This window comes from Pelobates fuscus, chromosome 10 (genome assembly GCF_036172605.1).
Source record: "Pelobates fuscus isolate aPelFus1 chromosome 10, aPelFus1.pri, whole genome shotgun sequence".
Classification (NCBI taxonomy): domain Eukaryota; kingdom Metazoa; phylum Chordata; class Amphibia; order Anura; family Pelobatidae; genus Pelobates; species Pelobates fuscus.
Window position 1 is genome coordinate 109,881,759 of NC_086326.1, and position 24,378 is coordinate 109,906,136.

Below are 24,378 nucleotides of genomic sequence, written 5' to 3' on the forward strand. Positions count from 1 at the left end.
TGGCACGTTTTTGCTGGATGCAGCTGAAGCGGCGCTGATCCTGAAGGAGTGCCCTGAGATTGACATGGGGAAGTGGCCTATTCTAATGGCTATGGCCATTACGTAATACATGAACTTGGCGGTGGTAAGTGGTTTGTTATGTATTTCGAACAGAGAGGAGTACCTCTTTTGTTCTGTGTGAGAGAGGCAAAAGTATCCAAGGCAGTAACAGGACACCATTTGTTGTGAGTCGGAAAGTATTGGACCTTGGTTGGGGGCCCCACCTGGTTAGTCTTGGAACGTCTTAGTTGTAGTATGTAGTGGTCTCCTTGTTTGTGTAGATCCCTAATTCTAATATATGAAGGATTCCCTGAAAGTCTTCCCACCGTGAACTTGTTGGGGCGTAAGAACCCGTGGGTGCCTTGATAATGTTGTTAGTATGAGGGTCCAATAGGTCGGATAGGGCTTTGAATTTACCCCTGTCTATTGGCTGTCTCTTTGTACTAGGGGGGCCCTCCCTGCGTTGTATGCCTTTGAGCATGTTCTTCAGGTAATAGTTTGAAGTGAAAGGTCTGTGGGTGGGGAATGAAGTGAGTAGGTAGTGTTGTATTACCATTAGATACATTTTATGGTGTTGTGTGCTAACTTAAGTAAGTGGCAGTGAGTAGTGAACTTATCGTGTCTATGGAATAGGTGTCGGTGATGTGATGTTCGGCTGTGAACCTGGTGAAGATGGTCAGTGCTCTGTCACAGGCTTTCTTGGTGTTATCTGATAAAACTGATTTTGCCAGGGTCTGAGCGTGTTGTTTTAGAAGGACTAGTCCATTATCAGGTACTGGAAATCGGGGGTAGTCTCGGGTAGGCTGGCTGCCGTAGGGTGGTGTTTGAAAAATGCATGTAAGTTGGAGCGACAGAGAGCATCAGCTGCAATGGTTTCTTGGCTGGGTACGTGTATGCAAACTAGGTAAGAGCTGTGTGTTGCTGCCAGCCATGTGAGTCTCATGATCACTAGAGATGAGGACCTCCCTTTGTTGATTAGAGGCATTTGACTGCTTTGCCTTCCCATAGTAAGCCTCAGGTGTGTGCCGCTGCTACTATAAGGTATAATTTGAATATAGTGGTGCTAAAGGCCTGCAGTGTCAGAGCTCCGGGGGGGGCCATGAGTCTTTGAATCACTGATCTTGATATATGTGAACCCTGGGTGTGCTGCGGCGTCGGTCCATATGACTGGGCAGGGGGGTATGAACATTGATTTTCCGGTTCCAGGATGAAAGAAATTCACCCCACATAAGTCTGCTCTGGCGTGAATGTCGATGGAAAAAATATGTGGTTATCATGGGGGACCTCAGTTAGTAGGTGCAGTAGGCATGAAATGAAAGCGGGGCCCTGTGGTATTATGCGAATAGCGAAATTAAGTGAGCCGAGTATTGACTAAAGTTCGTTGCAGGAGCAACAATTCTTATGTACGAACCCTGATATTTAGTCTCTAATGCAGTGAACTTTCTAGTTAGGCAGGCTTGCTATCCTGGTTGCCACGTCCAGTTGGATGCCTAGGAAGGTTAGCTTGGTAGTGGGGCCTATCGTTTTCTCCGCTGCCAGGGGGACCCCTAAATGTTGAGGATAGGGCCACAGTTTTGTTGATGCTATGGGGAATTTTGTTGGGTTCTTCGACGGTGAGGAAGTTGTCTAAATAATGTATTGCCACTGGACAGCAGCACATGTTCAGGAGTAGTCAGCACAGTGTTTCACCAAACGTGTCAAACAGTTTGTGGCTGCTCTTGGCCCCGAAAGTGTGGCAAAATAGTACTGGCGCCTCCATTTGACACAGTGTAGATGCTACAGTGACGGGTGCATGGGTAGTAGTTTGAAAGCATTTGATATATCCGTCTTGCATAACCAGGCGTCATCCACGGCTTTCAAGACTGCTCCCATGGCATTGTCCACTGTGGCGTACTGTAGTGAGAATTCCCCTGATGGTATGAGTGCATTGAGACTAGGAACACAAGAGGAATGAGGTGCGGATAGGTCGATGATTAAACCTTTTTTATTATTAAATTTGTCCGTAACTATGCCGATTGGGTTTGTTCTCCAGTTGGAGTAGGGAGGTTGTTTGAAAGGCCCAATCATAAACCCTTGGTGAAGTTCGGCCGTGAGCAGGATATCTGTGGTGTCTGGGTCTAGGGAGTGCCACCAGCCTCGTGTGGAATCCTTCAGTGAACCCTGTGGTAAGGAATTTGACCAAGTGAGGGGATGGGTGATTTGCTAGATAGAATGTAAGGTTGTCGGTGTGAATTTCGGGGAGTCATTGTTTGGGGAACATTCTGTTGGGGCACATCGTCTTGGTGTGTGCTCTACAAGCGCTAAAGCTACAACCTCCAGCGTTGAAGTTATTGCATACCTGTGCCTTGCCCAGGAACACGATGGGCCTGCCCAATTTGTCTTGGAGTGTCCTGTCCGATTTAGTGGGAGTGGGTTTGTTTTGGCTGGTAGAAGATAAGCTAATGTCAGTGGGGCACAGATTTGTGGTGTGTGTGCGGTAGACGCGTGTAACAAGACTATACTGCATGCCTGGACTGTTAAAATAACTGGAGTTATTCGCATGGATATTGTAAAAGAAATGCCATTACCAGGGAATACAGCCGTTCGTATGATTCTACACGAATCCTTTGTGCTCTGAATAGGTGGGCGCCATTTCGGGACTTTGCACGTGTTCGCGGCCATCTTGCGCACGAACAGCGGTGTTTGCCCGTCAATGCGTGGAACTAAAAACGGATACGCAAACAGGCAAACACCGCTGAAACCTCCATGCGCCCAGAACTTCGTGCTGGAACTACCGAACAACCGGCCGTTCAGTAGTTACACTTAACTTGATATGGGGATTCCGGCGAACGGCAGGATAACGGTGGATGGCAAGGATTTTGTGGGGTTTTGATACACGAATGGAGACCGACCGCAAGGCCAAAACTCAAGGAACTATTTTCGGCTAGTGAACCTGTGCGGTCGGTCAAAACTTTGGAACCCCATAACTCCCGAACCATTCATCCGAATGGGCTGATTTTCGGATATGTTGCTCCCCTGAACAAGGGGACTTAAAGGTGTACCCTCTGTTTTTGGGGTACATCCAGAACTTGGCTAAAAATGTGTACAGTATAATTAACTGTTTATCTGAGGGGAGGGGATGTGTGGGTTGTACCATATGTGTGATTGGTGATTGTATGCGTCACCCTGGGTGTGTTCTTTTTGTATGTAACTACAATAAAAAGCAGGCTGGGCATCCAGGTCCTCAGTTTTTCTTGACCCTTCAATACGTAGCCTTGTCTCGTTCTTGAAAGGGGATTATTTGGGAATATTATCCTGCTTCTTTTTACAGCTGAACCTGACTCTCTCTCTGGATATCGTGGATGGGATTATACCAGCCTGACTTCTACACAGCAGCTTGCAGGGAAAAGGACGTCTCCAACGGCTGATACCCTCTCTCTACCTGGGTAGCCATTACAACGCGCATATGGTACAAGACGGAGGCTTGAGGCCAGCAAAGTGGCAGCAGAATAGCTCCGTTTCTATTTGGCTCCAGTCAGAGCGTATGTTAAATTGGATCAAAGCTGCCGTCACCTTTGCCGAGAATGATCTATGATAGTCATTGAAAGAGTAGCCTCCGTACTTGTTACGAAGGTCAACAAATTTGTGGAGGTATAGGTCGAGCTCCTCCCTATGTTGGGGAGACATGAAACATATTACGTCCCTGTACAGACCGAAAGCTATAATTTCTTATTGAGCCTGGGGTCCCTGGCCTTAAGAACTACTGAGATGTCCCCATAGCTGTAAGCCTTATTCTTGACCATGTCTTGTGTTGCGATCAGAAGGGAAACTAAGTTTACTTAACTCTCTCCCTTCCCCCTTTTCTCTCCTCCTTATACCTCACCCTAGCTAACTATTGAGCTTTTTTGCTGGACTTCTATCTGGGGGTGTTTTTGATAGGACCACAAATATTATACTATTGATTATTGTCCACACCCGCAGTTATTTTTGTGGCTCTCCCCATCATTATATTATATTTTTTTCTTCCTTTTTTTACCATTTATTATTTGTTTGTTTGTGTTTGCATCATCATTTTTTTATTTTTGATTAATTACAATAAAAGTTAAGTTTTATCTTGAAGCATTACCAAAGGGAGGGGCCTCCTATTGGGTCGACTTAGTGTGGGGATGAGGAGTTTCCTCTTTTCCACCTAGGTCTACCTTTTTGTCAATATTGTTTTTTCTCACGTATGTAAGGGTTACCCCCTTGTAAGGATTCCCGTGACACACTTAGAGGCTGGTTGACTTTGTCACTGGCTTCTTTTCTTTTTTGAATCCTGGCAATCAGCATAGGAGTGTAATAACGAGACGACAATAACGAGACGACACTTCATTTTGAGGGTCAAGCAGAATCTGGTTTACTGGGGCTACCTGCCCGGCTTTTATGCAGGTCTCCCACCTGGTCGACAATCCCCTAGGGGACCAGATGGAAGACTGGGATACATATTGGACACTGACCAATCACAAGCTTACAATCCCACAATGCATCACAATCCCTCCTCTCTGTCCTGGAGATAATTGGGAAGTAATCCAATTATCTCCAAGGACAGAGGCAAAACTCCATTAACCACATGGCAGACAAAAGGACAATAAAATACATTAAAATATCCAATGTTACACTTACTACACAAAACATATACATTCTACCTATCCCGAGGTAGCTTAGATCTGAGCGCACATCACTACCGAATGGCGCTCTCATCACATATATACAGTTCAATTGCCATGGAGCCAAAGTCTTTCCCATGGTCTTTCGTTACACGAATAGGCTCCATGGCATGGCTATCTGGGATGATGCTGTTCATATGGTTAAACTACCAAATGAACAGGCATGCGGTTACACTACCAAATGCAGAGGTAAGGAGGCTGGCGGCTCAGCGGTGTTTGCGCAAATAAGTGTCCGTTTCCATTTCCATAGTTTGGGCGCTGAACACCGCTGGCCGTTCGGGAGTTAAAATGGCCGCTGCCACGTGTTCAGCAAACAAAGGCCACCCAGCGTTCGTCAAGTAAGCTGCGGTTAACCGCAGCTTCTGGGCGGTCAATTGACGGCACACTCCAATTCCCAGGTGGTTGATCGTTGGGTATTTTGTTCGGTAGATTAAATCTACCGAACACCCTGGCAGAAAGGCACGAATAAGCCTTTCAGCAGGGAAAATAAAAGGTTTGAAATGCCGGGCCACAGTCTAAAGGGGGCAGGCGAGCAACCAGGCTCCTCCAGTGGAAAGTGGCGAGGCTGGTTCCGTCACAACAACAGTGCTGGCAATTCACAGACTGAGGTGCATTGCTGACCGGTGGATCTGGACAGTGCCCAAACGGAGAGCCTGAGGACTAGCGGGCGTGTATGGAACAGAGAGATAAAGGGCCCTCTTGCTCCAAAATTAAAGCAGAGACCATGGCCTCTCCTTCGGTCTCTTTGATCAGGAGTCAATCTGGTCTTGACGAGACCTATCTCCATAGGTTATTCGTGGTCAAGAGGAACATAGGATACCTTTGGAGTTTTTCTATAAATCGAGATGTGAGGTGTGGTGTTGGTACTGGGTTTTCCCAGACAGCAGGTTGATAGCCTCACGGACCATGATAAAGTCACTGGCATATGTCAGAGGCTTTAAGTCCAATATAACTTCACAATCCACCTTAAAGCACTGGAAGGATGCACGGCTACAGTCGAATCTCTCTGGCATAACAACAAAAGGCTCAGAATATGCAGGTTCCGGGGCTGGGCATACTGTGCCTTTAAGAAACTGAACTTCTTGCAGCAGATACGAAACAGTCTGGTCCAGGCTGGGCACTTGTTGGGTAAGCATCTTGCGCATCTCTGCAGACTCCATGAAGGTCAGTTCATTTTGCAACGGTCTTACATTGGTTGGAGTCAAAGTGCAGAGGTGTTTGCTCACCCTTGCAGATCAACAAAACCCACGATAATTAGGTAAGAAGCTACCTGGGCTGTGAATCTGTGCACGGGGGCTTGGCATGAACAATAACTGGGTACGAGGAAACAGACAAGGGCAAATACAGGTAGTCTGTTCCAAAGGTCAGGGCAGGCAACGAACAGGCAATAACAAAGATCCAGAAGCAGGGGTCACAAGCTAAGTCAGTCTTACGCAACAGGAACAGAAAAAAGGAAACAATGAAGTGACACTGCCCTCAAGGAGAGGCAGTGTTATATAGCTGCATAACGAGCAGCCAATTGGCAAGATTTATCTGCTGAAATCAAGCCCTCCAACCCCCACCCCACAAAAGTATAAAACCCTACAATTGCAATACTACCAAACAAAGATTACGTCCAAATTCCTATGAAGAGTTTAACCCTGGTCCCCCAACAGATTACATTCCTAGCCTCTCCTTTGTGCACTGTAATATCCGCAGCTTACTACCAAAAATCGATGCACTGCAAGCATGGTGTTTACATTACAAGCCCTAAATCATTGTGCTCTCTGAATCGTGGCTAACCGCAAAAATAAGTGACTCTGCCATTGCAATACTATTTTCATTTCTAAACATTTCTATATTCATGCCATAGAAATGACAGAGCATAGACCATAAAGTTCACCCACCTTACAAAACTTTAGCTCTCCTGCCACCTTTGATTTCCTTTCTGGCACAATTGAGATCCCGTGCAGCAATGCAATCATTGTTACACAGGTCCCCTGTGCATTCCCTTTCTGACATAGCCCATCTACTTAGTGAAACCATAGCTCAAAACCCAAAAAGTGTACTGTTGGTCTTTGGAGATTTTAATATTGATTGGCTGAATCCTAAAAATAAGAGTTCTTGCTCGCATTTTAAGACTTTGCAGCTAAAGCAATTAATCTCCTCCCCAACTCGCATTAACATTAAAAGCCATAACCAAACTCTGCTTGATTGGATTATCTCCACTTCTCCTATAGAGTCCAGGAGGCAGGTGTTCTCCCTAACAGTTTCAGTGACCACTGCTTAGTGTACTGGGTGCGCAAAATAAAGGCTACTAAATCCTATCCCAAGGTTAAAATCACCAGGTCATTTAAAAAATGTAATCTTAAATACTTTCTAAATGACATAAATGACATCAAGAACCTCCCATGGAACAGATTAAACACAATCCCAGATCTAGACTGTGCAGTTGAATTATTTCAGTCCGAACTCCTACAAGCTTGGAATTTGCATGCCCCGCTGCGTAAGGTGAGAGTAAAAAGGGGCACATACAACTTGGATCACAGCTGAACGTATTCAAAATGTACCAGTTGCAGGACTCATTGTGGTCAAAGTTCGAGCATACTGGCTCTATGAACGATCACTGTGCATATAGACAATGGCAAAATATATGCACTAAACAAAATTGGCCAAGGCCCAATATTTCTGTGAAAATCTGAACAAAAACATCTCAAACCCTAGAAACTTTTGGAAAATCATAAATAACTTACAAACTCCCCCAATCCACTCCCAACTCTCCACTGTCAAAGTGGACAACAAATCCTGCAACTTCCCTTAGAAGTAGCAAATGCCTTTAACAATTATTTTGTCAAATGCTCCACCACCCTGATTGCCAAGCTAATAAATGACACAAATCCTGAATCTACAAATGTGGATCAGGCTCCACTAATTTTGCAAAAACTCAAGAGAGACGAGTTCAATTTTAGACCTGCACCTATTAGTGTCATTAAGAAACACCTTAATAAACTAAAAGTGAAAAAACAGTCTGGATCTGATCAAATCCCAGCAATGCTGTTGAAGCTCAGTGCGCTGGCAATTGCTAAACCTGTCACAACCCTAATTAACGAATCCTTGGTGTCTGGATACATACCCAAACTTTGGAAGACTGCGAGAATAGTGCCTATCTATAAAATCAGTGACATTACTTTGGTTTCTAACTATCGCCCAATGTCATTGTTCACAGTATTATCAAAAATCTTAGAAAAATGTGTACATACGCAACTATGTGAGTATTACCAACAATCTATCTGACCCCTGATCAATCAGGTTTTCGCCCGAATCACTCCACTACAACTGCTCTCTAAAAAGTTTGCAATGATATCCAAACTGGCATGGAACAAGGAGACCTAACTGGAGCTATTTTCCTTGATTTTGCAAAGGCCTTTGACACAATAGACCACAACATTCTACTGCACAAACTAAAAAAACTCAGGTATTGGTGATCGTCCGCTAACCTGGTTTCGATCATATGTATCAGGTCAATCACAAAATGGATCGATCCATTTCTGACACCGACTCCCTCTCCCAGTCATGTGTGGTGCTCCCCAAGGTTCCATTCTCCATCCCCTACTATTCACATTATTTATAAATGAGCTGACTAATGTCTGCAAAATCCTCAAATGTATACATGTACGCAGACGACACAGTAATCAATGCAAGCAAATCCGATCTAACGCAGCTTGAGGCTGTGCTCCAAGACCAGTTCACAGAGGTAGAAAAGTGGATCACAAAAAACAAACTCTTCCTAAACACTGGCAAAACTGTCACAATGATCTTTGGAACAGTACCTAAATTACACAAATTACAAAGTGATATTTGAAACAGTACCTAAATTACACAAATTACAAAGTGATATTTGGAACAGTACCTAAATTACAAAATCTATGCCTCAAAACAAAATCAAATGGCACACTGACCGCATTCCACTCTTTCAAATACTTGGGTATGCTGTTAGACCCCAATCTATCTTTTGGCCTCCATATAGAAAAACTTGCATCTAAACTTTATCCGAAACTAGGTGCCCTGTACAGAAACAAATCCTGCCTAAGCCCTACAGTACATTGTGTATTAATATTGTTTTTGTATTTTATTGTACCCTATTGAATCAATGCAATGTTTTGTGCACCCAGGACTTACTTGAAAATTAGAGAAATCTCAATGTATCCTTCCTGGTAAAATATTTTATAAATAAACAAAGATAACACAGGTGGACTTAAAGACACAGGTAGTAATCAAAAGAGAATTCCAGCCCTCTAGTGCTGCAGACAAGGCCAGGTAAATAGGGCTAGAACCATAAGTTCAGAAGTGGCTCAGAGACAGGAGGGCAGGCTTAGGATACAGAAGGACCCAGGATCAATTCCCCTGTAATGCACCTGTGGGCATGGGGAGAACCATGATGGCATGGGGAGAACCATGACAGAATGTAAGTAGGAGACAGACACCTTAGTAGCTGTTTGAATGACGTCACCAAAGGTGTTACTAGGCAGCAATGTAAACACTTTACTTTGAAAAGCCTGCAGGGACAATCTATAGACACCAGACCACTACATTAAGCTGTAGTAGTTCTGGCGAGTATAGTGTCCTTTCAAGAATTTTATTTTTGTCATTGGAAAAAACTGGCTCCTAGATTGAAAGCAAATTTGTCAAGCCCTGTCTGGTTTTGAAAAAACAAACAAAATAAAACTAATCTGGAGCAATGGGTAAATAAAGTAGAAGATACAAGATCTATGGAGGAGTTATTGGGGGGCCGATGGTCAAGTACACAAATATATGAAAATATGGATATTATGGTTAAATAAATTATAGGTCTTCATATAGAGCTACTCTTGTGTAACCACATTTTATGCTTTAGGGTTGCATAATTTAGATTATGTAATCTGCATTCGCAAAAAACAAAATTTTTAATTATATTAACAGAGCAAATTACATGATTTTGACATTTACATTGATTAATGTTAACTATGACCCTGGAGTTGTGCTTCACTTTTTAATTTAGTAGTGATCAATCAATTTATTAAGCACAATCGGTTCTCTGTTTTTTGTCATCTTTTTTGTCTTATGGTTCTCCTTTTATTTTTTCTTCCTTTTAAGATGCTATGATGCACTAATTATAAAGAGATTTTGTGTTATACTATTGATAAATAATTATTTTATACATTCTCAGGACATTTGACTTGATATGACAAATTGTCAAACAGGCCAAATTGTACCTTGATAACAAAAACACTAACGAGATTTGTATGTTAACATATTTATGTTTTTTTCTCCATTTTGTATAATATTGTTATTTTGAGATTTGTTACTTTTTTTTTTTTTTTAAAGAAGAAAAATAAAGATTTAATAAAAAAAAAAATAAATAAATAAATAAATTTCCTACAAGGCTTACGTTTGAGGCAAAAAGCAGGCCCAAACATTTTGATATCTTCGCTAAGATGCTCTGCTAACTTCTCAGTGTTGCCAGATGTCCTACGGTGATCCATTATTTGGATTTTTTGTTGGTGGAAGATAGTTGTAACACTCCCCAGAGCATTCTTAGCACCACAGAACTGTTCTCTGCACTGGGGGTCCCACTTTCTCCTGACAAGACCATTGGCCCCGATACCAGATTGATATTTTGGGGGATTATCTTGGACTCCACTATAATGCAGTCCTGTCTCCCTGACGATAAACTCCTGCGTATTTGCAAAGAATTAGACAGGTTCCTTCATATCCAGATTGCTTTGCCTCCAACCAGACCTTCAAGATGATGGTAGAATTTTACTAGACCCATCTGCTAAGGCCGATTTAACCATGTGGCAAGAATTTATTTCCCATTGGAATGGAATTACTATGTTTATTCCCCGTCTGTTTGATCAATCCCTAGTTTTCTGGACTGACACTACTGCCCACACAAGATTTGCAGCTATTTATGACAACTTTGGGTTTAGAGACATGAAGTCTATTGAGAGTGTTGGGTTACCCTCCTTTCAGGAGACATGCCTTATTTGATATTTTCCATATCGTGGCAGCAGCATATATGCAGAGAAAGCTATGGTCAGGTATGGCGGTGAAATGTTACTGACAATACGGAAGCTTGCGAAATAATAAACAAAGGTTGGTCTTCTGTGTTGACCATCATGAAATTATTTCACAGATGGACATGACTGGCGGCCACCTGTCTGTGAGCATAACCCAGGGTGCAATAACTCGGCTGCTGATGCTCTATCTTGTTGTCGTTTACAGAATTTCTTTCTACTCCATCCGACTGCCAGCAGATACCCAGCCAGAACACCAGCTTTCCACAATCTAATCATGGACTTACTCCGTTACTATCTCAAGGCAGAACACTATCTCAAAATGTCCTATCTGCCACCACCATATCCAGTGTTGATAATCCAACTCATATTATTAAAACACTAGGACGTTGGAATTCTTCAGTGTTTAACACCTATATTCCTTAAACTGAGAAAGAGTTGACGAAAGCCTTCATGAATCTTGTTTTATAAGTTATGTGTAATAAAGTGTGTTTCAAAGCATCCTTATCCTTATTGCCCTCTTTTATTTGCAGGCCTACCCGTACGTCAGTTTCGGCACACCACTACAGACTTGCACATCACCTGTGTTATTGCACAGCTTTTTATGTTGCCGACCACAAATCTAAGGCCGGAGGCCTGTAACTGTGGGACAAGTTAGCATTCTTATAAAATCCCCTTTCCTTCCTCTTACCAGGGCTGTGACATATAGGTCATCCAATCAACCTATCCCCTTCTCCTTTTAATCTTATATACTAGTAAGCCCTTTTATTTGCAGGCCTACCGCTATGTTGATTACAGCTAGGGATGCATTGAAATAAATTCTGGGCCAAAACCAAAAATTCTGGAAGCCCTTGGCCGAAAACCGAAACAGACTTTTACCCCAAATGATTTGTGCAGGTTATGTAGTGTGTTTATGGAATATAGTGAGGTGTGCAAAAGGGATGTAGTGTGTATGTGTGTAGGTTATGTAGGGTGTGTATGGAATACAGTGAGGCGTGGGAAAGGGGTGTAGTGTGTATGTGTGTAGGTTATATAGTGTGTGTGTAGGGAACTTGGTGTGGTGCAGTATAGAGATGTAGTTTGTAGGTTATGTAGAGTGTGTAGGGAACACGGTGTGGTGTGGGATAGGGATGTAGAGTGTGTAAGGCACATAGTGTGGGGTGGGCTAGGGATGTAGTGTGTGTAGGGCACGTAGGGTGGGGTGTTATGGGGCAAATAGTGTGGGGTGATAGGGATGTAGTATGGGTAGGACACAGTGTGGGGTGGGATAGGGATAGCAGAGCGTGGGAGGGAGTGGGAGTTAGTGACAGAGCATGGGAGAGAGGGAGTGACAGGTGGCAGTGTGAGTGAGGGGGTGACTGGTGGCAGAGTGAGTGAGGGGGTGACATAGTGGCATAGTAAGGAAGGGGGTGCCTTGTGACAGAGTGAGGGAGTGGGTGACTGGTGACAGAGTAAGTGGGTGACTAGTGGCAGAGTGAGGGAGAAGGTGACTGGTGGCAGAGTGAGGGATGGAGGGGGTGACTGGTGGCAGAGTGACTGAGGGAGGGGGTAACAGAGTGATTGAGTGAGGGAGGTTCTGACAATGCCGGGTTTATATTGAATGTAGGGGATCTGACTGTACATTATCAGGACAAGCTCAGATAATGCTGGGTTTATATCAAATGTAGGGGATCTGACTGTACATTATCAGGACAGGCTCAGACAGAGCTAGGTCTATATATGTAGGGCAATCATTTTACACATTATGAGGACAGGCAGTGCTTGGTTAAGAGATTAAGGAGATGGGTTCCCAGAATGCAGTCAAGTTCTGCTTTAAATGGCACAGGACATTTTCCACCCTATGTAAACTGCTAGTAAACCTTTAGACAAGAAACCATGCATTAAAGCTATGAACACAAACTGTCGTATCTCATTGTGACTGAGGTCATTATACAATCCTGCTAACCATTAAGACTCAATTTCAAACCGCATCATTAATGGATCCATATTTCTCACAAAACACAAAATGTGTTAGTGGAAAAAAAGCTTAGAGTGGGTAGCTGCCATCCTGCAATTTGCATTTCAATCAATTATAATAAAATGTGAGGTCTTAAAATCTACACAGCTCTGTGTACAAAGATTAATATTCCATGCCGATAGTGGGCTCTGTAATTATGCCGGATTTAAAGATGGCAGAGTGCAGATTGCTGTGCACCTGTCTCCATTTGTGTTTTGCACGAAGATAAATAAATAAAAAGGAGAGCGTTCTCATTAGCCAGTCCACGCAAATATGCAATGTATTAACAGCATTAATGGAGCATACTGGCTACGTGAGAACACCCCAGGGAAGGCACACATTGCATACAAACATTTCTTTACGCAATGGCAAGGCATCTAACGTCTGCCCAGGGAAAGAGCCAGCACAGTCTACAGCTCCGCCCGATGTGAGCTGCAGACTGTGCTGTATCTCGCAATATCAAAAAGTCAAGATTGGCCAGAGATTGCGAGATACAGCACAGTCTGCAGCTCACACCAGGCGGAGCTGCAGACTGTGCTGGCTCTCTCCCTGGGCAGACGGGAGAGGCCTCGCAATCGGCAGCACAAAGGGAAAGCCGTCGGGCCTCCTCCCAATGTCGAGTCCTTGGTCATGGACCGAGGATGTGACAAGTCACTCTGCCCTATATTTGGCTGATTTTACCCTTTTTTTCGTCCAAAATGGGATAGGCCCCTTTTCAGCAGCCGAAATTTCAGAGCATCACTAATTTCTGCACACCACTACTGACTTGCACCTCACCTGTGTTATCACATGGCTTTTTATATGTAAAGAACAAGAAAATATTCAGCGTTTGACAAATGCTGATGTAGTCTAAAAAACAGCTTAATCAACAGAACCGGGGTCTCTCATTCCGTATTGAGGCAGATGAAAATAGGATAGTGCAGCGCCTAGAATGTCCTTGAAGTATATATTGTAAAACAAGGGAGAAAGGAAAGCTAATAGGGAAGTATGTCACAGTTCCAATGTGTAGTAAAATAAAGTTAAGCACACACACTTTTTCAGAGCTAAAATGTAGCCCCAACTTGAACGCCTGGGCGGAACAATCCCCGCCTAGGGATATGATGGAGTATCAGTCCTTGTGATTTAATTCTTGCGGTAGTGGTGACTCTTGTAGATATTTTAAAAAATTAAATTAAAAAGTATATGGTGCAGTATGTCAAATCCAAATATAAAAAGCAGAAATAATATTGAATAAGCACTCACGTGTTCCAGAGCCTAGAAAGCGGCTCTGCAGATTCCGCTTGGAGTGGTATAATCCCCACTCATGGATTTTGGTGGTGGCTGTCTCTCTCCAATGATCTAGATGAAAGGAAAAGACAAACCAAAATAGTGTACACCGTATGGAATCCAAAATAAATTTAAATGGATAAAAACTACTCCCGTTTAGTAGAGGAGATAAGGATTGCTCTTATCCAACAGGCATAGATGGTGCCATCCCCACCAAGAATATAGATGTTCAGGAAATCCAACAGCAAAATAGGTCCAATAAAAAGGTACTTGATTGATAAAAAAAGAGAATAGAAATAAGGTAAAATAGCTATACAAGACATATATTAGCTATAGCCAAAAGCTATATTAAATATTAGAATACAAATATTCGAATACACTTGACGCGGTTCACCTTACAAAGGCTTTATCTAAAGTGTTTACATAAGAAGGGACTTATGCTGCTTTAAATAGGGGTAAAAATTAAAATGTAACAGTTGTGACGTCATAGGTCACATGACCTGAAACAAGTAACATTTGTTTTTATTAAAAACAGAATCTAACATAAAATTATACAATTATAAGTAAAATCTGACAAAATAAATGTTATTATGATTACAAATCAGCGCTCTTTGGATGTATTTTAATGTTTTTATGAACCTGGGAGGGGAGTTCAAGGGTTAAATATGGCACAGAAGGTCAAACCCACTTGATCAGGCCAGTCGTGACATGTTAATATTTAAAAAATATTATAAAACAAGAAGTTAAACGTTAGTTTGAGGAAGAATAAGAAAATTTATATTTTTGCTGCTGCATTTAGTTCGACTGCTGTATTCTAGTTATTTATTTTATATACATGTTTTAGATTGCCCCTTATATACATTTTAAAGGACCACTATAGTGCCAGGAAAACAAGTTTATAGTGTTAATAGGTCCCCCCACCCTCATGGTCCCCCTCCCGCCGGGCTCAAGAGGGGTTAAGGGGTTAAACACTTATCTTTCTCCAACTCCGGGGACTTTCCTCCCTTTCTCAGTGCTTTCCTATGGACGGCAGCGTCTTCTCACTGTGAAAATCACAGTGAGAAGCATGGAAGCGCCTCTATAGGCCGTCAATGAGACAGCCACCCTAATGTAAACATAGCAGTTTCTCTGAAACTGCTATGTTTACAGCTGCCGGGTTAACCCTAGATGGACCTGGCATCCAGACCACTTTATTGAGCTGAAGTGGTCTGGGTGCCTATAGTGGTCCTTTAAGTTTAACTTTGTACTCCTTTTTTTATTTAATTTTCCATTCATTTCTTCCCCACTTGTTCCTTCTATTATAACAACTTCTCCCCCCCTTTTTAATTATAAAATTGTTTACTGTAGTTTTCTATTTTTTTTAAATTGCTTTATATATTGCTTTTTTATTCCCTTTTATCTATATTGCTGTCCTTTGCAGTTATTTCTTTTTTTAGTTTGTTCCATATATCCCTGCTCTTATTTTAAATATTCCTTTGTTATTTCATTTTTGTCTCTCCTATTTTACTTTTATTTCACTTTATATGGATCTAACTCTGTCTTTTTGGTGTTTACCATCTTTTACTCTTCTCTTTCTTGTCCCTTTGAGGCCTCTTACTCTATCCTAAATCCCACCCATTCACGATATGCATACATATTGCATCTGACAAGATCAAGTGGGCGTGGCCGTCAGCGCCATATTTGACCCTGGAACTTCCCTCCCTTGTTCATAAAAACACATCCAAATAATGCTCGTGTTTAATCATAACATTTATTTTGTCCGATTTTACTTATGATTGTATAATTTTATGTTAAATACTGTTTTTAATAATAAAAAAAAAATACATGTTAATTGGTTAAGGTCATGTGACCTATGACATCACAACCGTATTTAAAGCAGCATAAGTATTGTAAGGTGAAATGCATCAAGTGTATTCTAATATTGTTTTAAAGATCTATTTTACCTTATTTCTCTTCAATTTTTATCAAAACAAATCCATGAGTGGGGATTATGACACTTCAAGCTGAATCTGCAGAGCCACTTTCCAGGCTCTGGAACATGTGAGTGAATATTTACCATTATTCTTACTTTTTAAATTTGGATTTGACATATTGCACCATATATCTTTTATTTTCTAACATATCTACAACAGCCACCACTACCGCAAGAATTAAATCACATGGACTGACACACCATCATATCTGTAGTTCCACTCAGGCGTTCAAGTTGGGGACACTTTTTAGCTCTGAAAAAGTGTTTCTGTACTTAATTTTATTTTACTACATATTGGAACTGTGACAAACTTCACTATCAGCTTTCTTTCTCAGTTTTTACAACATATACTTGAAGGACATTCCTGGCGCTGCACCATCGTATTTTAACATGGCTTTTTATGTTGCCGAACACAAATATATGATCTAAGTACCTTTATAAACAGTTTTAATACCTTTGTACCTTTTGGCGTCATGTGAACCTGCAGAGTACGCATATGTAGAGTTATCCTTATGAAAGTTTGCTGGGGCAGACTGAAATGTCTATGTAAGCAATAAAAGCTATGTTTTAACTTCACTGGATGAAGTCCCTGGAGTGCTAAATTTGTATGATATTGCCAACAAGCACCGTGCACTTGTATTCGGAATTTGGGGAGCACAGGATCGTTTGCCAAGAATGGGGTACATTGATGTTGTGGCAGGCTTATGCAATATACAATCATATAATGTAACTAAAACCCCATTATTTTTTGCATAGGTGATAGGTGTTTTTAAAATGTAACTATTGCAATCTGTGTGTAACGAAATATACCCCAACTCGCAGGATTCAACTCGACAAAAGACAACACAGAGGAGAGATACGTCTGCCGGACCTTAGAGTGGCCGGACTCGACGTATATGAGAGGAGACAGAGTCAGGAACGATCCGAGGTCAAGGGCACAAAGAGACAGCATAAACTAGGACTAGCCGGGGTCTGGTACACAGTAAACAGCAAGCCGACAAACAGAACAGATAAGGATAATGAGATAACGTAGTCAGAAACAAAGCCAAGGTCAATACGAAGGAACACAACTGAACACAACAAGCGCTAAAGGGAACTGCAACAGAAACCACGATAGGGCAAGGACTAAGGGAAAAAGGTGAGTAATAAGTACCTTCTAAATTAATTTGATTGGCTCCTGTCTTATCCACACCCCCAAAAGGTAAGAGTATTGGGAGTGTGGCATGACAGGGGCCAATGGGAGCCTTTTTCCAATTTAGGCTCCCACTGTTTCTTTAAGAGTGCGCCCGAGACCCACGGCGTGCTCTTAGATTCAGGCGGGACACGTGACCGCTTCTCGCGGTCACTGTCCGCCTTCTTGTTGCAGCCGTCGGATGAGCCGTGCGCAGCTCGTGCAGCAGCAGGACCGCACGGCTCGAAAAGAGGACCGCGGCCGGCCCCAGGATAAGGTAAGTAACGCTACACTGTGAGATTTGAAATCATTATTTAGTGAAAAAGCGAGTGCGCTGTATTGTGTATTTTGGATATTTTGGCCCCAGCAGCACCCTATTATGTATGCATGTTCAGTCATCCTGAAGCAAGTTCGTGTGAGAACTGAAACGTCAATATTTTTGTTTGCTAAGCATTTGCTGAATAAAAGTAAAGTTTTATTTTTATAATATCCACAAGTCCCTGGAATGCTATCTTGTTTGTGCATTTTGGATAATTTTGCAGACCAGCACCGGGCCTGATAGACTTTAACAGTCTGGAGTGCAGGTTTATTGATTTTAAATATGTATGTACGTATGCATGCATACATTCATACATACGATGTCGCCATCATTGTGTGGGCAGATGATAGCCCTGTGTGACACGTAATCGGCGATTAACACTTGGGCGCTATTGTGCAAAATTCGGACAGGAAATTCAGCTATTCGTTCATTCTTCAGAAAGACGAATGAATAAATAGAAATTACAAACAATGAAAGCAAACCACATTTGGTGAGGCATATATTAAAATAATTAACAGGGGGACATAGTGTCCTCCCTCAGCCCCCACCTGTACCCCATAAGTGGGGGCTATTCAACTAAACAGGGGACCAAGGGTCCTCTCCTCCGGCCCCCTCCCACGAGTGGCGGCTCTAATTGACAAAATTAAGGGGGGAGTGAGGAGGTAATCTATTTTCTCCCCTGGCCGTACCCCACGGGTGGCGCCCTAATTGACAAAAGGTAAGGTAGAACCTATTGTCGTCATCCCTCGGCCCTCATCCCTGTGTGGAGGGTGGGGGCAGAGGATATATCCATGGCAGCACTACGTATGGGTATAGCTCCTGCCCTTCTCAATTGGACAGGAACCACCTCCTAATTAATTAATAAAAGAGACTTCCTCCCATGTCCCTTCAGTCTTTTTTTCCTGTCCACTTCTCATGGACATAGGATGTTTCACCTCCTATTTTTTTATTTTGTGGCTTACTCTGGTCTTATTGTACCCCTAGCCCATGGGGAGTTCAGCCTCTCTCCCCATGGAAACCTCAGGACACGGCGCCTCACCAAGGGCGACCCCCTGGAGGATTCTCCCCTCAGCGACCGGGGAGCTATGCTGCAGTGACCCTATAGGTAGCAGCTGGATATGCCAAACCCATTGTGGTGATAATTCCCCAAAAAAGGGTACACCTACCTGCTGCATAAATTATGGGCTTCTTGGCTTTCCCATTTCCTGGATGGATCCTGTCCTGTCTCCTGGTGAAGTGGCAGTTCCTGAAAGAGGTCTGCCAGACCAGGGGCTTTTCTTTGCTTATTCTCCCTTTCGGTGCTTTCCGGATAGGTGTCCTTCTGTGTTTCACTTCCCAGTTTTGGAACGCATATGTCTCATTTCCGGGTTTTTCGGCCCATCGCAGTCCTTAATCCGGTCGTGGAATGCACGCCGGAGTGAGGCCAGTTGCAAGGAAATTTTACTTCCGGGTTTCTATTTTTCAATTTAAAGTGGCCATTTGGACTTCCCTCTATCGGTTCCTGTATCCCTGCATCATTCTCTTTGTAGTGATCATATTTTATCCTGGCTGCAGGTAAGTGGAATATTTGTTATTCCTTTTGATTTAAAATGATAAGGAACTGTAGAGGTTTTTAAGTTAATAAGTTATTAAAGTAATAGAGTTCCTTAATTATTGTTCTTAGTCCTTTGGATAATTTATATTTTTTTTCTTGATTGCTAGAAACTTTGTTTTTAATTTTCTAGCTGCCCTCTTAGGATGGAGTCCCCTGGTCATTCTTCAAAAAATATGTTGCAATCTCGAGGTTCAGACTAAGTCACTTTTATTTTCAGCATTTAATATACAAATTAAAAATAGTGCATTTCATCTATCTAATTGGAGGATTTCAGTTCTGCCCACAGATCCTCAAACAGGAAAAAGATGGATAAGACCCCCTTGTGAGAAGCTTGTGATGACAAGGTGCTGCCTGGGAAAATACTTTGCTTAGCTTGTCTTAAAGCAGTGGCAGGTGATGCAGAACCGGATCCAGATGTTCTCTCTTACATCGGTAAAGCAGTTTCAGAGGGTCTTCTGCAGTCTGATATGGCAAAGAAAAAAACGTAGATCTTTTAGCCCTGAAAAATATCCTGATTTGAGCTCAGATGAATATATGCCCCCAGTATTTGAACAAGACACATATTCATCTCAAGATAAAGAGTCTGGGGCCTCTCCTGTCTTTATTAGCAAAAGGTAAAATTGAAGCTCTAATCAAGGTGGTTCGTGATTGTAACGGACCGTTGCGCCCAAAGCAGGATATAAAACGTTTAGGCGATATCCCCCTTTCCAGATACACAGGCAGCTACTGTAAGCACCAATCTCCCGAACTGCAAACTACACGAACCTGGAAACAGCCGAACAGGAAAAACCATACGAACGGTTTACACTCCTGGTAGTCAGCATACAATCCAATTCCCCCAATAACGAGACGACACTTCGTTTTGAGGGTCAAGCAGAATCTCTGACTGTACTGGCACATACAGTCTCTTTTATTCCCAATCCACAAACATAGTACAGCCCACAGGGTTTTACAGAACAACCAATCAATCCGTACAATACACACAGACACTCCCACACAAAATCCTCCCCTCTGCCTGTAATATGATTACTGAACACAATGGGTAATCGAATTATCACAGACAGAGAAATACAGTTTTTACAAATATGCTATAACTTTAAAACTATAAATCACATTCACATAAAAACTACATATTCACAATCAATCCATTCAGGGGAACAACATATTAAAAAATGACACGAATCAGACCAGGGGTTAAAAAGTTAAGGGAAAGTCCTATTTGAAAAAATGAAGCATGGCTTTTCTGGCCCAAGCCGGTTTACAGAGCCCTCTATCCTGGAGACAATGGGGAAAATAATCCAATTATATCCAGGGATAGAGGCAGACTCCATTGAGCACATGGTTGCAAAAGGACATAAAATTACACAATGTTACAATTACTACATAAAACATATACATGCAACATATCCCCAGATAGCTTAGGTCTGAGTGCACATTATTGAATGGCGCTCAGACCACACACATCCAGTTCAATTGCCATGGAGCTAAAGTCTTTCCCATAGTCTTTCATCATACGAATGGGCTCCATGGCATAGCTATCTGGGGTATCACCGCTCAAACAGGACAAGCATACATGGGGCCATAGTCAGCAGGTAGGAGGCTGGCAACCAGGCTCCTCCAGTGGACAGTGGCGAGGTTGGTTTCGCCACAGTGATACCTTGGACCTTAGAAGAACCGACTTCTATTAAGCACTTTGCAGACCCAATAAAGCGCAATCCTACTTTTCCATTGCATGAGGCCATTGAGGACCTTATTAAACAAGAATGGAAAAAATCTGAGAAGAGAGCTTCTATTCAGGGTCGTTTTTCTAAACTTTACCCTTTTAAATCTGATGGCAATGTTTCTTGGGATCCTGCCCCCAAAGTGGATGCAGCAATTGTCCGATTAGCCAAAAACACCACCCTTCCAGTGGATAATGACGGATCATTACGTGATCCCATGGATAAACGTATGGATTCTAACTTATCCAAAGCCTATGTTGCCTCTGGCTCTGGGCTTCGTCCAGCCGTGGCCTTGACATCCGTTTCCAGGGCTTTAAAGCAGCGGGTGGACAATCTCGAAGAAGACATTTCAAGTGGAGTCAGTAGATCCAGACTGTTAGAATCTTTGAAAAAAGTAAAATTGGCTATTGAATTTTCATCGGAAGCGTCTATAGATTTGGTGAGATCCATCTGCAAAAGCATAGTCCTGTCAGTAGCATCAAGACGTGCTCTTTGGCTACGTAATTGGGTGGCAGATACTTCTTAAAAAAAATAGCCTGTGTGCTTTCCCTTTTCAAGGGGATATGCTTTGTGGCAAATATCTGGACAAATGTAATAACAGGGCATTTGAAGGACATGAAGCTTTCCTTCCTCAAGATAGACGACCTAAAAGATCTTTTTCACAAGACAGACGCTCCTTTCGGGATAAGGAATTTAGACGATACAGGCCTAGTAGAGAATTCTCCAGATTCCAATCTTGGAAAGGTGGATATTCCTCCTCCAAAAGCTCCCGGGGACAAGGTGGCAGTACCAGACCGTCAAAACAATTCTGATGGGACGCCAGTCCAGCCCTTTGGAGTGGGAGCAAGACTCCTACATTTCGACGAGGTCTGGACTCAAACAATACAAGACAAGTGGGTGCTGAAGATCCTAAGGTCCGGCTACTCCCTGGAATTCTCCACTATCCCTCACACTCTGTTTGTGTCTAAAAGCATTCCTCTAGAACCAGAGAAAGCAGTGGCCATTCATTCTTTTGTTTCTTCCCATTCAGCGGAAGGAGTAATTTGTCCTGTTCACGTAAATGAAAGAGGATTTGAAATCTATTCCAGACTAATTCTTGCAAGATAGATTTGATAAGGGTCTGAGCCTCAGTTCCTTGAAAGTACAAATTTCAGCTCTTTCTGCTCTGTTGGATTGGAAATTGGCATTTGATCTGGACGTTGGAAGGTTTCTTCAAGCCATCCGCATTTCATATGAATCAGGACATCATCTTGCCAGCCTTTTTCCCCCATCCCTCATCTGAAGAAGAAGAGAAATGGCATTGTCTGGATCTAATTCATTGTTTACCTGAACCGTACTTCTGAAATAAGGAAATCATATTATCTGTTCATCATTCCTTCAGGATACAAGATGGGTCAGGCTGCTTCTTATACTTCTATTGGCCGATGGAGAATCTCAGCCATAAGTCAGGCTTACGCAGCTTCCGGGGTTCCAGTTCCACCAGGTGTTCGAGCTCATTCCACCAGATCATTGGCCTCTTCATGGGCAGCTGCAGCCAACATTTTTCCGGACCACATTTGTTCAGCAGCAACATGGTCCTCCTTTAACACATTTATTAATCACTATCAGCTGGACGTAGTTCGGTCCTCTACCACGGAATCTGGTAGAAGTGTCCTCTCCGCTCCCTTATAGTTGATTTGTCAATAAAGAGTTTTAATTTGCAATGACTTGGGCGTTTTTTGGTTGTTGTTTTTATTTCCCCCTCCCTTGTACCTTTCGGTATAACTCATACATCGTGCTGCCATGGATATATCCGGGGAAAACAGAAAATTGACACCATACGATATTTTCTTTTCGCGGATATATGCCATGGCAGCACTACAGTCCCACCCTTTCTAATTTTTTTGTTTTGTTTTGTGGCTTTGAACGAAGACTGAAGGGACATGGGAGGAAGTCTCTTTTATTAATTCATTAGGAGGTGGTTATACCCATACATAGTGCTGCCATGGCATATATCTGCGAAAAGAAAATATCGGTGAGTATGGTGTAAATTTTCTGTTTTAACATGAAAGCAATCAGAGCGGTCGGAGTCCAATTGCAGGGCATAGAAAAGGTCTGTGGAGCTCATTCTGGACAGAGCCTTCGCTGGGTGAACCTGGATTTATTTTTGGTGTTTATTTTAGTGGGTGGGTGCCCCACCATGGGGCACTTTATCAGATGTGGGGGAGGGGGTGTATGGAGCTGACTTAAGAAGGTCAATTAATTTCTTATGTAGGAAAAATACATAAGACAAAGTAGCCCCTACTTTATCTTATGTTTCAAAGAAAACTTGATCAGAAAAGAACAGATTCTGGGATATCGGAAGCGGAAACAATAGGAGAAAGGTAACTTTGGCATCACAGAGGAAAACAAAATCACACACAAGTATCCTGGTTGAAACAAAAAATTGAGGTATAAGCATCTCAGAGGGACATAGCCTTTATCCAAAAATGTAATCTAAAATCTGTAGGAAGGAAGAAAAATAAATCAATAAATGTTGATAGAACATTTGAGAAAAAAAAAGCCGATTACCATATAGTGTGTGTGTGTGTGTGTGTGTTTAATTTATATATATATATATATATATATATATATATATATATATAATGTGTCATCTACAGAATCTGGATGTGATTAAGACAATGACTAAAGCCAACTCACACCTATGTAACTCGGGAGAAATCAGAAGATGACGAAATCACTTCCTCATTCTAAGCAGAGCAGAATAAAGAACGAGAAAACCGCTTCAAACATTAAAACAACAATACAGAGTAAAAGCAAGAACCCAGTCACTAACCTGCAGCAGTTCATTTACGGCGTTTGTATTACATATGAAAATAAACGGAAGTTCCTAACCGGAAAGCAAATTTGCGTGTCACTATACTTCCTGTATCTGCGTTTCGAGCCTCTTTCCAGGGTAGCGGTCAGATCCTATCCAGGTAAAGGGCTTGTGATGCCACAAGAACCATGTGATTATCGAGGTCACATAGTATACGGCGCAGCAGGAAGCGGGAATCTCAAATCAGCGGGAACACTCGGTAGCTAGTGCTCTCACTCACTAGCTATTTCTCCCACTCCCTGACTGTCCCTTACTCACTAGCTATTTCTCCCACTCCCCCACTGTCTCTCACTCACTAGCTTTTTCTCCCACTCCCTGACTGTCTCTCACTCACTAGCTTTTTCTCCCACTCCCTGACTGTCTCTCACTCACTAGCTTTTTCTCCCACTCCCTGACTGTCTCTCACTCACTAGCTTTTTCTCCCACTCCCTGACTGTCTCTCACTCACTAGTTTTTTCTCCCACTCCCTGACTGTCTCTTACTCACTAGCTTTTTCTCCCACTCCCTGACTGTCTCTCACTCACTAGCTTTTTCTCCCACTCCCTGACTGTCTCTTACTCACTAGCTTTTTCTCCCACTCCCTGACTGTCTCTTACTCACTAGCTTTTTCTCCCACTCCCTGACTGTCTCTTACTCACTAGCTTTTTCTCCCACTCCCTGACTGTCTCTTACTCACTAGCTTTTTCTCCCACTCCCTGACTGTCTCTTACTCACTAGCTTTTT

At 42.5% G+C, this 24,378-nt stretch overlaps 1 protein-coding gene across 2 annotated transcripts in view; it reads right to left on the reverse strand.

Annotated features, from left to right (window-relative positions):
• Positions 1-23,677, reverse strand: part of LOC134575560 (zinc finger protein 566-like) — a 92,228-nt gene extending 68,551 nt beyond the window's left edge. Inside the window, exon 1 of one of the 2 annotated variants that reach the window (XM_063434857.1) lies at positions 23,614-23,677. The gene's annotated coding sequence lies outside the window, so the exon portion shown is untranslated. Of the gene's footprint in view, positions 1-13,997; positions 14,015-23,613 lie in introns of those variants that run through there. The other variant, XM_063434856.1, reaches the window with a different exon arrangement.
• Positions 23,678-24,378: the final 701 nt, after the last annotated feature.